The sequence below is a fragment of the Furipterus horrens genome, unplaced genomic scaffold (assembly GCF_987537825.1).
Source record: "Furipterus horrens unplaced genomic scaffold, mFurHor1.1.pri manual_scaffold_10, whole genome shotgun sequence".
NCBI classification, from domain to species: domain Eukaryota; kingdom Metazoa; phylum Chordata; class Mammalia; order Chiroptera; family Furipteridae; genus Furipterus; species Furipterus horrens.
In genome coordinates, this window is record NW_028327180.1 from 6,498,431 (window position 1) to 6,515,159 (window position 16,729).

Sequence of the window (16,729 nt, forward strand, 5' to 3'; positions counted from 1 at the left end):
GCGTGACAAGTGGGAGCTGTGGCTGTTCCACACTGTGGCTCAGAGAAGCCCAGGGGGCAGGGGGGTGTAGGGGCGGGTCTGCGTTCAGGCTGGTGGCCCGTGGGTGAGACAGTTGAGGCCTGTGCAGGACGGGTGACGGCAGCACCCGGCGGGAGGAGGAGACGGGCTGACAGGTTTTGAATTGGGGCAGAAGAAGTGCCTCACACGTGTCGTGCGCTCCTTCACAGAGCACGAGACTTGTGTACAAATCCGCACGGACGGATGAATAAACGCTACAAAACAGATCTTGTCGTGAACCACAGCAGATAAATGTGGCTGAGATCTAAACTCTGGCCATATCTCCTGATTTTCAATAAATTGCAATGACGGCTTCCTTCTCACCCTGGCCTTGGCGCGAACCCGAAATCTGAGTTGCCAGGTAGCCCCCTCTATTGGATCATTCCCGTTAGTGCGCAAGCACGCGTTAGTTCTCCAGCTTGGGGCATACCTTGCTCGATTACACTTCTATCTCCAGCTACTGCCCTATGTGCCTCCCAGAATTAACCTCAAAGCTCCTCAAGGATTCCCTAACCTCTCCTTTCCATTCGCTCTTGGCCTCTCCATCCTGGTTTGTTTTGTTGATGTGACTTTACTGAAAGAACTGAACAAGGTCACCAGCAACCACGGTGTCTCTGAGTCCCATGGCCAATTCCCGTTCTTCGTCTTATTTTATGCGTCATGAGCATTTGGCCTAGTCACTCACTCCTTGAAACAAGGCGCTCTCTTCTCATTCTCCTCCTGTCTTGTTGGCTGTTGGTTTTCAATCTTCTTTGCAAGGTCTTGAGGCCTCTATCCGTGGACTTTTTAATTCTATCTACATGTGTTCCTTTGGTGATCTCATCCCTTTCCAGGATTTTAAATTTCATCTCTGCACCCATGAACCCAAAATAACATATCTCTGTCTGTACTGCTCCTGAAGGGCACCTGGCCCATGTTGCTTGCTTATAATGACCACTGCATAGTATTAAGACGTATAACATGACTGCAGTATACTCGTTTTTTTCCCTCATACAGTTTAGAGTTATTGTTGTTAATGCATTGTTGTTTTTTTCCCCTTTTAACTCTAGGACACATATGATTTTTTTTTTTTTTTTTTTTTACTTTCTTCTGAGAAATCTGACTTAGGGAGGGGGAGAGAGAGTGATGGGAAAGAACAGAGGAACCAAATGAAAGAGAAATGAAAGGAAACTCTTGGTTAAGTTTAGAAACTGAGTAATTGTCCTGAGGAGAGATGTCTGACTTTTTTTTTCCAGCAAGGATTTTATATAATCACAGTTACCAGGGAGAAAATATCCCAAGAAGGTTCTAAAAGGATACAAAATTATGAAATTTCAACATTACTTAACATAGCTGTGCAGACAGTTTTTAAAATACCAGTGGGGCAGAGATCATTTGATTATGATAAACTGATTATATATTTAATTTAGTTGTACATTTCAAAGTTGTAAAACTGTATAATATATTATTATGAGAAAAAAGATATTTATGTCCTCACATTTTTCCATAGCTGGCATTGTGGCTTTTGGATGGTTCTGTCACAACTCTGATGACAGTTTTAATTTCTTTTTTGTGCAGCAGAAATTTAAGCCTTAGTTAGTGATGGGGCTCATCCCCCCAAGGCTGCTCCCCTTCCCTCTTTTGCTCTGCTTATGATGACAGGTTGAATCTCTGTGACTGTCCTGGGCTCCTGACCATATTACAGCTGTACTGTTTTAATAGCTGAATATATTTGAACAATTTTTAAAGATTTTATGACATTCTTCCCTGGCTGGAATGGCTCAGTTGGTTGAAGCATCCTCCCATAAACCAAAAAATCATGGGTTCAATTCCAGGTCAGGGTACGTACTTAGGTTGCAGGTTCAGTCCCCAGTCGGAGCGTGTATGGGAGGCAACCAATCGATGTTTCTCTCTCACGTTGTTTCTTTCCTTCTCTCTAAAATCAATAAGCATGTCCTCATGTGAGGATTAAAAAAAGATTCTATGACATTCCAATCATTATCTGCAAAATATCCCCCAAAATGGATATTAAGGTCAACCTTACAGAAATATAAAAGAATTACAGTTGGCACTTGGCAAATGGTAATAATTATAATTTACTGTTGAAACCAAGTAGTGACATAAGAATAAAAGTAAAACTAATTGTTACTGAATCATTAAGTATTTTAAAATTAGGTATTTTTCTTCATTCAGTCTCTACAGCACAGTCTTTCCCTAGTGAACCTGATTTTACCCAACTTCCTCTTCACAGATATTTTATTTGGTTTCTTTTCCCTCTGTTTCAGGGTAGCAAAATATCCTGTTTTGGTGTTACTAATAAAAATGTAGGCCAGGGGCATAGTATTTGTATACTTTATACTAATACTTGTGAGACTTTAATTTTCTCATGTAGGAAAAATTTTCATATTCATAAATAGGATGTTAATTGTTTTTTGTAGCATATTTTATGTCTCTAAAAGTAATGTGCCTTTTTGCAGAAATTTTAAATTTACATAAATGCACAAAGGAGAACAGAAAAACCAATCACAAATGAACTAAACTGAAGCAATCAGTTAAAATTTTGACATGGACATCTGTTAAGAGGGTGCATATATTTAATCAAAATATAAGCCTACTGTATACACTATTTTTGAACCACTTCCTTTTTATCACATTTGTTAATAAACGGTAATATATGATGTTAGCAGTGAACTTCCATAGCACCATCTTAATGAATACGTGATACTCATAAAATGGATGCACTGTAATTTATTAAGCCACATTTTTTTATATTGCAGGATTGGCTATTTTCCATTTTGTTACAATAAACAATGCTACAATGAGCATTATAAACATAAATCTTTATGCACATTCTTAATCATTTCTTTAGGATAAATTACTAGAAACAAAATTGCTGTGCCAAAGCATATTTAATTTAATTTATTGATTGTAACCTAGTTTTTAATCATAAAGTAATAAATGCACTTGGTAGAAACTCGGTGGCTTCACCCCATGTCTGAGAGTTCCTTCCTTCCCAGGTAGCAAGGCCTGCAGATTTGGAACTTGCTTAACCAGCCCTCACAATAAGCTGCTGTTTTATACTAACTCTTACTGTGCAGTGTGGGTCAAAAGTAGACTCTGAAATACGTAAGTGGCCGAGACATATGTACGACTTAGAATGACTATGTCTCACAGCACGCTGACTTTTGGATGGGTCCTAACCCTGGACAGCTTGTGTTTCATCCTAACATTTTTCCAGGGAAGTTCAACAATTGATAGAACAACTAGACAGACAAACAACAAGTATATAGAAGAATTAAAAAAAAAAAACCCATCAGACACCAAAATGTAATCAACATTTATAGACAACTCCACCCAACAACAGCAGAATACACATTTTTGTTAAGTTCCCATGGAACATATATCAAATATAGACCATATCCTGGGCCATAAAACAAACCTCAACATACTTACTAGTACTGAAATCATACAGAAGGTCTTCTTCCAACTACCCTGAAACCAAACCAGCAATCAATTACAGATAGACAGGAACAGTTCCATAACTTTTTATCTGCAAGGACCCTGTTATGAGCATGAATGACAATGAAAAGACAAGTTAAGGACTGTGAGAGAATATTTGCAGGCCACATTACAATTTTTTTGATTTAATCTTTATAGTATTTTGTTTTCCATTACCATTTAGTCCCCTCCTATCCCCCTTCCCCCAGGAGTCACTGCACTGTTGTAGTGGGCAAGGGGAACTTAGCGAGTGAAGGACTGAGCAAACATGCAGACCACATGTTCAACAAAGGACTTGGGTCTAGAATATATCAAAAGCTCTTAAAACTCAACACTTAAAAATCAAACAACTTAATTAGAAAATGGGCAAAATAAACATTTCACTGAAGAGGACATACAAATTGCAAATGAACACAAAAGATTTTCAACATCATTAGCCATTAGGAAAATGAAATTTAAAACCACAATGAAATATCCCAATGTATACATATCAGAATGGCAAAGAAAAAAAATGATGATGACATCAAATACTGGTAAGGAAGTGGAGAAGCTGGATTGTCACTCAACATGGCTGGTGAGACTATGAAAAGGAGCAGCCACTGTGGGAAGCAGCCTAAGCTGTTTCCTACAAAATCAAAAAAACAAAAACTAACCATACAACTTCCATATAACCCAGCAATTTCACTTCTGGGCATTTATCCCAGATAAATGAAAACTTATGATCTCAAAAAAACCTCTGCATAGTTGCCTATATATAGTACCTTTATTCATAACAGCCCTAAACTGGAACCAACCCAATGCGCTCCAATGGGTGAGTAGTTCATCAGACCACATTACATTCATATCAGGAATATTGCCCATCAACAAACAAGAATGAACTATTTGCAGAATATACCTTGAATCTTTGCACTTTTGCTGAGTGAAATAAGCTAAGCCCAAAACGTTATATAATGATTATATCTATACAGCTCTTGAGAATTACGAAATTACAAAAATGGAGAACACATTAGTGGTTGCCAGGAGTGAAGGAGACCGCGGGGCTGTGGGCAGGGGCAGGCTGTGCTTGGTGAGATGGGAATGGGTGTGGCTCTAAAAGGGCAACAGGAGAGATACTAGTGGTGATGGGAATGCTCTGCGTCTTGACTGTTTCAATGTCAATATACTGGTTATAATATTGTACTCTAGTTTTGTGAGATATTAGCAATGGGGTAAAAGAATAAAGGTAAGTGGAGTCACTGTATGTGATTCCTTAGAACTGTATGGGAATTGACAATGATCTCAAAATAAAAATATTTGAATTTTATGAAAACTAAATTTACAACATGATACATGTCTCCTAAATGCACTCCGTTTTTATGAGTGGTGAAACTATTAGTTTTTGCAAATACATGTATAATTAATGTCTCTGTTTTAGCATAGACATTAGTAATGAGCACTTGACTGTGGCATTGCTATTTTATGCCTCTTGGAACCCACCCATTCATTTGTTAAATATTGTTTCTCCGTTGCCATTCTCTCCTACAAAATAAATTAATTTCATCATGCAGTATTTTTATTTCTCATTATTTTTCAAGATTAAGTTATGTTAAGTATACGTGTCTCTTGAATGTATTTTCTAAAATTCTTTAATTCTAATATAAACTACAAAACAATAATCTGAATCATTCAAATTAATTTGCCTATGAATAGTAGAATAAGGAAAGTATAATGTATTACATGCACCTCAAGCATTTTTTAATATGAAAACAAAATTAAAATAGTTGGAACAAGTGACCATTTTGAATATTTAATGGAATACTCCATGAACACTTACAGTGACTTTCGGTAGTTTGTCAATTTAACTTAAAGTAATTTCCTTTTATGGGGCAATCGTATCTTTCATAAAATCTGAAATGTGTATTCCAGACATCTTAGGCATATACCGATTCAAGCTATTTATGTAAGAATGACACAAAACAGTTAACTAGTAGCGGTGATAGTATCTTTACGGGTAAAAGGAAGGTTGCCTACAGTTTTTACAGAGATAGTCACATGAACTTTGGCAAATATTATTTTGCAAATGCCACTCTTAAGAACAGTACCACTAGCAGTAACCTGACATTTATAACTATTCTAAATAATGCAACAAAAGCATTTTCAAGGTTCATGTGCATCTTTTCATATGCAGACTTCTCAGTGCTCTTCAATTATTTAGCTTGTTTGGACACATCATCCTGAATCATGTCTTTTGAATTGAAAATATACGTTATGTTGTGAGTCAATCAAGCATTTGCAGAAAGTGATACTCTTGGTTCTCTGCTTTACTTGACCCTTTTTTGGTTTCATTTGGCCTCTCCTACTGTTATTGATCAGAGGTTAGATCCTGCTCGGTAAGCATATAGGTGGACTTCATTTTTATCTATCAGACATTGAAACTGGAGGTCAATTGTGCCCGGGGCTTGTGCTGCTTCTCAGCAGCCATCCGAAAAGCAGAGGCAGGGATGGGATTATATAAGCGCATGCTTAATAATAGCAGATGCCAGAACTCTGAGACGGCGGTGGGTAAAGACCCCAACATCCACCTTCCCGCAGGTGTGCTAGGGACAAGTGTCTTTAGGGGGAGCATGGGAAGGGAATGTGGGATGAGCAGAGGGGTCCTGGTCATGTGCAACCTTTGGAGGTTGAGTCCCTGTGGGGGTTTTAATCTTGATGAGCATCTTCATTACTGATTTCTGAAACAGAATGGTCAACATTCTGATAAGGGTCTCAACCCCACTCAAGCAATGGTCAGGTAGACTTGCTGTCCTGGTGTTTCTGGGGTGCAATCGATCAATCTCTGCACATGTAGGTTCAGGGGGTGAAAAGTCCCTTCATACTTTCCTTGCCAACTGTTTACTGCACCAGAATCTCAGCCAGAACCTAAGATTAAACATACATTTCATTCATTGGTTACACATTGGACTAGTAATCATGTACATATGAAAATTGCTCAAATTGTTTGGTCTTGTTTAAGTTTCTTGTCATATTTTCCCTGTTCCACTTATCCAGGAATTTTCCTAGCTTCTTGCTATTCTGTCTCAATAGCTACTCAATTAACCAAAGTGTATAGAGTATTTGTTGTTGTTGTTTTTTTTTTTTTGTAAATTGGCTGATTCTATCCATTTTATCATATCCTGACATATATAGAATTTTATTCTATATATAGAACTTACTGAAGAAACATTTGTTGAATAACTATTTAATTTAAGTTACTACACAAAATGCTGTTTTGTGTATAATGCTCAAAGGTAAATATGATTGTTTTACAATCTGCTTTGTTTTTCCCAGCCAACATATGGAGCAGAATTCACTCGCTACCATTTTAATAACACATACATTTTGTCATCATGTTCTTGAAGTGGAAGTTGAACCATTCCAAAAGTGAAATTCTGGAAAATACTGCTTTCGTGTGGTAGTAAGTAGGTGACTGAAATGCTATAAAACTATTGCAGTGGCTTTAATTATTCATCACATGGAAGGTTGGACTATCAAGTTCGCTGAAGGCTATGGTACCTTCATGGAGTATTTGCCTCCCAGCCGCACTTCAGTGAGTAAAAAGAAGACACAAATACCAACAAAATGGCTATCAGAGTGTAAAATGTCAAATTTAATTTCACAACTGACTCAAGAATTTCTGCATTTGTAGGGAAAGAGAGTTAAAGAGCTAAGCAACAGGAACTTTTGATGTATCTGGAGGTGATCTGCTTCACATTTGCAAAACAAGGACACTTCCCTGCACAAATAAAACACTGAAGAACAATTTAAATATTTGAAATCATGTTTGTGCAGATTTATATCAATTTTTAGAATATTCTATATATCAATTTAAGAAATATTTTCACAGTCTCTCCAGGGAATATAATTGTTAAACTATGACATTCATAATTATAATATCTAAATTTTTTTAATTGAAGAAAACATTGAAATTCAATGCAACATACATATTAGAGATAGCTTAGAATAATAACATTTGGCAGTTGGATCACTAAGATAACAACAGATAAAAGGCTATGTAGTGAGAAGGGGGGAATTCATTAATAATCTCATTATATTTGTTATCAAGCACTGTAATAGCAATTATATTTTATGAATTTTTTAAACAAAATGTAGTAGAGTTATATCTATTGAATCACTCAAATTAAGACTCTAGCAATATCAAAAGTCTAAATGCCAATGACATCGTATTACTGAACATATATCATTGGGGAGCAAACTTAATTTTCCAGTACAGATATTTTGCTACCTGGATCAGTCTTTTCAAGATATTATTATGTATCAGGATAACTTGGGAAGCTTGTTTAGACACAAATGCCTGCATCCTGTCCTCCAAATTGCCCAGAAGCCTGCTTAAACTGACCCTCCAAGAAATTCTGAGGAACTTGATCCAAATGAGAATCTTTTTGACTATCCAGTGAATATATTGTACTTTAAGACCTAAGATGCCATCAGTTTTTAGACACATTTTTCAGTACTTCAGGGAAGAAAAATAAAGTCAATTATACAACCTTACTGATTATAAGATGAGTCTTAATTTTAGAGATGTTAAAATGTGTTTATCTTGATATTGTTGTAGTTCCATATCACTTATCTCTACCAAGCTTTTGACATCAGCTAGATGGCAGTCGATTCAAAATCTAACTCTAACAAATCTCTGATTCAATCAGTCTTGTTTTATTTTTACCTTATACTCTGTGCCAAGAGTTTTGATATGCAACTGTTCCTATTATCTTTTGCTATGTAAGAAAGCCATCCCCAAACTTAGGATGTTTAAGCAATAATTTATTATTATTTTACTTGGTTCTGTGACTTGTTTGGGCTCAGCTGAGTAATTCTTCTTTTGGACTTCTCATGCAATTCCCCTCGAGTGCTGGCTTAAGCTGTATTCAAAATGAGGTTCAACTGAGCTGGGCTTCCAAGACTGATCATTCACAAGACTGGCAGTCGCTGCTGGCTACTGGCTTACAACTCAGCCAGAGATTTCAATTTGGGTGACTTCATTGGCTTCTTCATGCGGCTTGGGTTTCACTGTGTGGATCTAGTTTCCTGAGAGGGAGATGCCAGGAGTGAACGTGCCAAGAAGCTCAGTCTGAAGCTGCAAGGTTTCTTCTGACCCAGCCTCTGGCCATGATGACTGAGCATCATCTCCTCTGCATGTTGTCACTCCAGAGTGAGTCACGGTCAGCTTTGAGTCAAAGGGAAGGGACTACTTAGGGTCATGACTACCATGAGGCATCGTAAGACATCATCTTTGGAGACACAGAAGCTTTGCATAACGTTTAATTTAATCTCCATGACAAATTCTAGAAGATACTGCCTTAGCCAAATAGAGGTGGTTCTTTTTTTTTAAAAAAAAGACTTTATTTGTTTATTTAAAAAAAATTTAACTCTTTTTTATGGATTTTATTTATTTATTTTTAGAGAGAGGGGAAGAGAGGGAGAAAAAGAGGGAGAGAAACATCAAAGTGTGGTTGCCTCTCACATGCCCCCAACTGGGGACCTGGCTTGTAACCCACATATGTGCCCTGACTGGGAATCAAACCAGCAATGCTTTGGTTCTCAGGCCAGCACTCAGTCCACTGAGCTACACCAGTCAGGGGTGAGGTGGTTTTTGTGATAACACAGAAATTGCTATATTTCAAGAGCAGCAAACTCTTCATATAATCTTTTGGCTTAGTCACTGACAAATTAGTTCTTTAAAAGGTTCCCCATTCTGTAATTATCTGCTTAAAGGAAGACATTTGCTATTTCAAATTCATTTGGTCAGGGAAAACTCGAGTGCAAAAGTCATTCCGGGCTCCCCAGAACTTCTCCACTATCATGTCACCTGTCCTCATTCTGTCCTCCTGCTTCCTCTCCATATGGCAGGGATGGAAACAAATCAAGGGTTAACTTTTAAATAAATTAGCACGCTTGATTGTGAAACCATAAAAAGTACCTAAACAGCATATCAGGCAATAATTGCTGAGCTGCTATGTGCCAATACTGTGCTAACTCTTTTATGTTTCCTAGCTAATTAAATCTCCACAAAAAGACAGTAAATGCAGACATTATCATACTCATTTTCATGAGGAAATTGAAGTTAAAACAAAAAATGTGTTAAAGAATTATATGTCTACAAGGAAACTTCCATACATTTATCTCATAATGGGTATTTGGATTTTGCCTCAGTTGATACTGAACTATTCTTCCTCCCAGTAATTATTCAACAGTTTCAGTTGCTTCCTAAGGCAGTTCCTGATTTATGATAATAAACTGTTATTGTCAGATTAGAAGAGGAGACTTGTCTTCCCACTGCTGCTGTGGCTGAGAAAATGTATGCAGCTCCCTCAGTGCTGTGTCAGGGTGTCTCGGTAATCTTAAAAGAGGAGGCAGAATTTTGCTGTGTTTTGTGCTGCTTAAGAACAGATTTTGATATGCTAATATTCCATTCTTACCCATTCTGATGCTGGTAGCAATATAATGTTGCAATCTTAGAAGCAATATTTCATGTCGATATAATGGGATTTATGATGAAATCTAGGAGCTTTGCCCCATAGTTGATACTGTCTAGAATATCAAAGACTAATCAAGTAAATTAATGCCACAAGTTCTTATACTATGTTTTTTATGGATTTTCCCTACCTTTGTTTGCTTCTCGTGGCAGCTGGGGCAGTTTTTCTGGTGAAGAGAAGAGATGTTGAGTTTGGACGGAATGTCCTGCAGAGTTGGGTGTGTGATTTTAGGATAAGAGTGGACCTGTTTAAACCAATTGCTGTAACGCGCTCAGGTCCCCTACGATGAGTGTCAGTTTGTCGTACAAGTATGCTGACCTTTTTTACACATTGGTCCGTACAGGTAAATCGGGTGGTCAACCATGATTCGTTCATTCTGTCTCTCTCCCTCCCCCATCCCCAACCCCCTGCTAACCCAGAAGACCTTATCACGTTCCCAGTATTGTTTTAGGGGCTAAGGGAAAAGTGTATCCAGGCCGAATCTTAAAAGTAACTGCCTATAAGCAGTTGACTTAGAATCGTGAGCTATTTGCCTTCGTGTCCTCGTTTAGCAAATACTGTACCTATGCACGGCCACCACTGTGTAGAACAATGGTCGCTTCTGCCATGCTCTCTAGGGGAGACACAGACAGGTAAGCAACCAAACGTGGGAGGTACATGCTACAATACGGGAAGTAGAAAGCACTAGAGAAGCACAAAGCAGGGCATCTCCCAAGCATCTGAGGTCTGGAGAAGCCTTCCCAGAAGAAGGTACTTCTGAAGCACAAACCTGCAAGGAAAGTAAGAATTTATCCAAGAAAAAGGGGTTATCCAGAGAAGCCAGTTTATGCAAAGACACACTGGTGAGTGAGGGGGACTGTGAGATGCTCATCCTGGCTGTCACCTGCCAAGTGTGCTTTCAGCAAGGTCACACCTAAGGCTGTGCTAAGTAGTCTAAACTTGACCACAAAGACAAGGGATGCCAGTGGAGCTCCATTTAAGTGAGGGAAGGACAACGGGGTCTTGGCAGTGAATAAATACAAGATAACTTGGATAGCACAATGGCAGATGGGGAGAAAGACAAGGACTGAAGGCAACGTGGCCTTGGAAAGTACTTTCTGGCCATTTCACTGATGGCCCAACTGGGTACGGAAGGAGCAGAGCCATCCCTTTATTTGTTAAGTCAACACAAGTTTATCGCATATCTCCAGTCTGTCAGATTCCTTTTAAGTCATTAGGAGACACAGCACACCAGACAGCATCTTTCACATTATGAACTGTGTGTACATACATTCATGTATGTCCAGTGTTACTTATGCTGTGGAAGATAAAACATGCTAAAGAGATGGAGAATGAGAGGGTGAAAGTGTTCTTCTTTAAATGTGGTGGTGAGATACCTGTACACATCCCATCTATCTCTTTCCTCTGGATGTTTCTTATCTGAGAAAAAATCGCACTGTTTGTTTATCCAGTCATTCAGTATTCACACGAGGCCTTGCTGATGGGACACCGTGAGCCTGGCGGAGTCATGGCTCATGCAGAAGCAGGAAAGATCCATCCAAAAGCACCTTCTAGACCATGTGAAAGGTTAAAGGCTTGGTTGTGTCTCCTGTGGATAACGGAAACCAATGTAGTGTTTTAATTAAGAATTCCGTGTGATCAGATGTGTATTTTTAAAAGAACCTTCTAACCATAGGGAGAATGAATTAACAGATCGGAATGAGTTCTCTTCAACTGAAAGTGAAAGAACAGATCTTGCCTTGCTTAGCTATTCGTAGTAATGGCTAAAATTTCCACTCAAGGACAAGTAATAATTTTATCCTGTGAATGAAGGGTTTTCTTCTCCCAAGTGGAAAAAAAATGCTTGGGTTAAAGTAGAACCTCATGTTTTTAAAATTTGTAATCACCCAATTCTTTGAATTCCTGACATTTGTTTTTAGACCCATAAACAAATTTCTTATGAGTACACATTTTCTTCTTGAGTGTTGAACTTACTCTTTTGTGAAGGCTAAGATGTGAATGTGGAAAAGGTAAACTTACCTAACAACCTCTGATGTGTCCTCATCTGCTGATTGGGGGCCCTGTTTTCTCCGAGACAGAGCAATATTGTTTTTTTTTAAATCTATGATACTTGATTGACAGAAAACTCTCATTTTATTAAGACAGCACAGCAGACACATTTTTGTTTCCATTGCTAAATATCATTTTGTTAACATTTTATACAAATGGAATGTTAAAATATTTGTTTGTATAATGCTATTTAAGGAAGTATTTTAATACAGCTTTGGCCATATTAAAAATGTCTCATGCCATGTTGCTCAGATGACATGTTTATGAAGAAGGTTTCAAAGCTCCATATGCACAGATATGAAATATGAAGTCTTTTTCCAAATACTAAGAATACAGCTCATTCTACATTTTCTGGTTTATGGTGCTAACATTTATCTGCATATCCATGTCCCAAGATTTGCAAATGAGATGAATGCTGTCGCAGTCCGCCGCCAAGTATAAACAGCTGGCTCTCCTTGGCAAGCAGATTTATCTGAACATTTAATGCAGCCTTCCTATAGGAGCCTTTTATCATCGGAATTTAGGGAGGGACAGTTACTTGGCATGTTTCAAATACACTATTCTCTAAGGTCTTACAGCCCATGGATTCTCTTGATAAGTATAATAATAAGAGACATGAAAAGGACAAGATATTAATATTAATAAGCATTGTGAATGAAATTCTGTGAACCTATAAGAGGGACCTTTCAGGGAAACACTCTGAAATTTTAACTAGGCGGTTTAACATTGTGAGATTATCTTAAATTACTTCCAAATTAAATGTAATTTAGTCAGTGGAGTTTTGAGGAAGCACAGTGTGTCCAAATACAGAGTAGGGATGATGTAAAATACAAACAAAATAACGAAATATATTTTTCTGGGTCCTGGAAATCCACATATGGAGCACACCAGTCATTCTTTCACAAGTACAACTCACATTCATCATTTACATTCATACGGTTCTAAATAACAACATGGTAAATAAAATATCGGGACAAATTTTGGAAGGAAATCATATGAACAGATGTAAGAACAAGAGGAGAAGTCAGTGTTGACTACCTCTCATTGTGTGTTGGAGATGGTATGTGACACTTGGCTTTAGGCTTCGCTCATCTCTCTGTGTTTCCAAGATCAAGGTCAAAGCTGACCAATAGAATGCTCTATAATGATGGAAATGTTCTACATGCGTCCTGTCCAATAGGGTGGCCACTAGCCCTTTGTGACTCTCGAACACATGCAATGTGACTGCTGCAAGTGAGGAAAAGCAAGATAAATAAATTTAAATATAAACATGTAGCCATCACATTGGACATGCACAACTAAGCCATGGGAGGATCTTTGTCTCTGTAACCAGGGGACATAGGACAACCACTCCAGGCCACACTTTGCAGGAAGGCTGGGACCTGCACAAGGTAGTATTTCCAGACTCCACTGTCTGTTATCTCAGGACGTGAGTCAAACTGTCTTGGAAGACTCCAGCAAACTCATAGTCATTCTAAAGACTCGTTCCAAAATAGCGGTAACCTAGGTGAAGAGAGTATTTTAGCTGTTCAAGTGAATAATAATCTTTATCTTAACTGAAAATCAAATGTGTCACAGGGAAGCTATGGTTAGAGGCATGAAACTTACTCTTGATATTATAGGTAGCACTTTATGAGGTTTCAAAGTGTTTGTTTTTATACTGACAAGTATAAATTATTTATCTCACTGCAAAGACACTAAAAGCTTTGAGCCACTTACATTTATTTTAATTCCAAAGGGTAAACCCAGATGGCAACGGATTTTATTATTATTTTAAGTTTTTCCCACTTCAAAGCAACTTAAGTGGAAATTAACTATCTGATATATGTATATTAAGAACACACACACACAAATCAAGAAACAGCAGACACCAAAAACTGTACAGGGGAGATAAGATTCTGTTACAAATTGTAATTGCTGAGACATACTTAAGATACTTATCAGTAATAAAACTAAAGATAAAAGCTGATATTTACTTGCTATATCCTACACGCCTGACACTATAAGTGGTTTATGTGGGTTATATCCTCTAATAAATCTACAAAATGAGTGCTACCATTTCCATTTTGCAGATAAAGATGCTGGGACCCGGAGATAGGAACGAATGCTCCTTAATTCCTAGAGCATGCAACGGAGGCGGCCAGGATCTGAAGCTAGGTTTACACACATCCTTTTTCATCCATGGACTGGAAACTTCAGAAGATCTGAGATGATTTCGTGCGGAGTCCTGTATTGTTGGCATGAAAATTTTCTATAGACAAAGAATGGCTTTTCCCAAGAACACAAATTGATGCCAGAAACCCTAAAATCAAATACATACACACTTATACATATTAGCTATCTGAATGATAAGATATGTGATACTTTATTTCGGCATGTATAATTTGAGCATAACACGCCACATTTGTGACAATGAAATCAATTACATGATGGCAATTGTGATAGCAGAACATCTGCCAGGCACAAGTGCGTGTTGAGGATGCCGCTGTCACGTCAGGGTCTGATTTGCCTCAGAAAGCTGGAGGGGATTGTGCGCTGACCTGCCAGCTTGGCCAGGTGCGTGACCAGATCTCTGAAATCAATGTAGAACTACTTCCAGAGGAATAGAAAAAATGTTTCCTCTACTCCTTTGGACAAGAAGTCATTACCAGCAGCTTTTGGGGGAGAGTTACTGAAGTTCCCTGAAAAGTCGGAGGCCGTTATATACTTTAGACATTCCAAGCCCAGGTCGGAAGGAACAGATAACAAGATCTTTTGCTAGTGAAGAGTAAGTCTCATCGCACCTCTCAGCCAATTTTCAAAATATAGCACTGAGCTCAGAACATGGTTTTCCTTGTAGATGCTCTCATTGGTCATCTATGTGGGGATTTTATTCTGCTGCTAACATGGGTCTCAGTATGATACGCATAGAATATAACCACGGTAACATCTTCTTTTTTACTTAAATGCTATTCCAGGGAAGGTTCACTTCTGCTTATTTTATGATTAAGAGAAGATAACATTAGAAGGAGTCTGGGCATATATTTGAACCAGAGTTAAAGAGAAGAATGATGAATCAACTTTTCTCCAACTTGTGAACATGTATACAACACATTTTTAAATATTCTTTCTGACAGGTGGAGGCAAATGACATTAGTATAGGCATATTGACAATTTCTCTAGACTTTGACTCGTTCATGGGTTCTGGTTTTAGTCTTAAATTTGGGCCTGCTATGTGCTGGCTGCATCATTTTTGGTAAATTACTTCATCTCTATGGCTCTCTGTTTACTCCTCTATAGCTAGGGTTTCTAAATAATCACTGTGGAAAAGAGCAAATGAAACACTAAATTTAAAAGGAACCTGTAAAATCAGCAGTGTGAAAATATATAATTATTTTTTGATTTAGTAATATGGGCATAGTGTCAAACTTTCATGAAAAAATGCTTTAATTTAGTGTTTTTGTTTTAAAAATATATTTGTAGTTCTTGCCATTGAGCATTGAACTTGCTTGTGTGGCTAGTTTCTTCAATTCTGAAAGCATTTACAGCCGATATTGAAAGAGTAATGCTATTTAACATCACACTGATTTATTTCAACAGTTGAGATGCTGCAAAATTAAATTTTGTGAGAAACTCAAACTGAAACCTGTTTTACCTAGATTATTATACAAAAGGATAATTTGGTTGGTATCAGATGTCATTACTGATTTTATCCATGATTTTTATCTAAAGGATTAGCAAGGGAGAAGGGTGCTAACATCTGTAGATTTACATCAATATTTATTTCACTTTTCCTTATTGATTTAGTACACATTTGAAATACAAGGACTAATCCTATCAATGTCACATTTAAAGATGGTCAGAGAGTGTCTTTTGCATCACAAGTAGGAATGTGGAGGCTATAAGGGAGCTTGAAGAACTTTCATTTGCTCATACGTACCGTCGTCGTCGGCAGCCGTCCGTCTCGAGAGACGATGGTGTAGCTTCTTAAGAGTCTATCTGCACCGCCGAGAATGGTTGTGCAGTCCGACTCGGGAGTGACACGGTATCTGTCTCCTCCCGTGTTGAATCGACATCTTGCGATGACGCTGGAGTGTCCTCTCCAGTGAAGCTGAAGCTACAGAGCCTGGGCAGGGTGATATGGAGGGTCTGCTGTTGCCCATGCAGCAGACCCCCCCTCTCTTCGCAGCTGAAAGGTCCAAGGGAAAGACGGAGTCAATACAGCTTGGCTTCAGGTGCGCCGCAGGAGTTGCCGGTGTTGACTACAACGTCAAACCGCCTTAGGGACTCCGGCTCCGGATTTTCTGTCGGGGTTTACTCCCTTAGCCTTTCCCCTGAAGAGGTATGCCGCAAGGCAGCGGAGGTTTTTTGGAGTCAGAGTTTTCCTTCTCTGATGTACCCTGACTGGAAGATCGAACCAGCGACACTTAGCTCGCAGGCTGACGCTCAATCCACTGAGCTAAACCAGCCAGGGCCTTCATACGTACCAACACCAATCGTAAATCTGAAAGTGACTTGACTTAATAGTTTGTGACATCCTAGAAGATGTAGGTGGTATGTGTGTAATATGAAATTCTATCCCTGTTCCTTTCCTTAAATAGGTTGGATAAGAGCAGAGGCAGAATGGTTCTCATGTTGAAGATAGTCTTGACAAGTAT